This window comes from Galeopterus variegatus, unplaced genomic scaffold (genome assembly GCF_000696425.1).
Source record: "Galeopterus variegatus unplaced genomic scaffold, G_variegatus-3.0.2 Scaffold11094, whole genome shotgun sequence".
Lineage (NCBI taxonomy): Eukaryota > Metazoa > Chordata > Mammalia > Dermoptera > Cynocephalidae > Galeopterus > Galeopterus variegatus.
Window position 1 is genome coordinate 2658 of NW_007737205.1, and position 435 is coordinate 3092.

Sequence of the window (435 nt, forward strand, 5' to 3'; positions counted from 1 at the left end):
GGTAAGGGGATCTTAACCCTTGACTTGGTGGTGTCAGCACCACACTCTCCCGAGTGAGCCACCGGCCGCCCCACTTTCATTCTTTTAACTTTCACTCTTTTACTGAGTGCAAAGTATCGGCAAGGCTTAGAGCTTTGTTTGGGAAAGGGCCACAGCTGGGATCGAGGATGGGAGGTTACAAAGATGTATAAGGAATTCCTGACCTAGAAAGTTCTCATATAGAGAGATCTGCATTTTGTATTTGCAGAGTATGGTAAATAGTCTTTTATGAGTGAATAATAAGTTCTTAATGATCTGTAATGCTACACTGAAAGACGGTTCCCCAAAAGATTGCATTTTGAAGGACAAGTTAAAGTCAATGGGGAAGGTATGCATTGTGTGCAGTAGGGGTGGATGGGCTGTAAGACATTCTGGATGGTAGGAATAGCGTTGTGA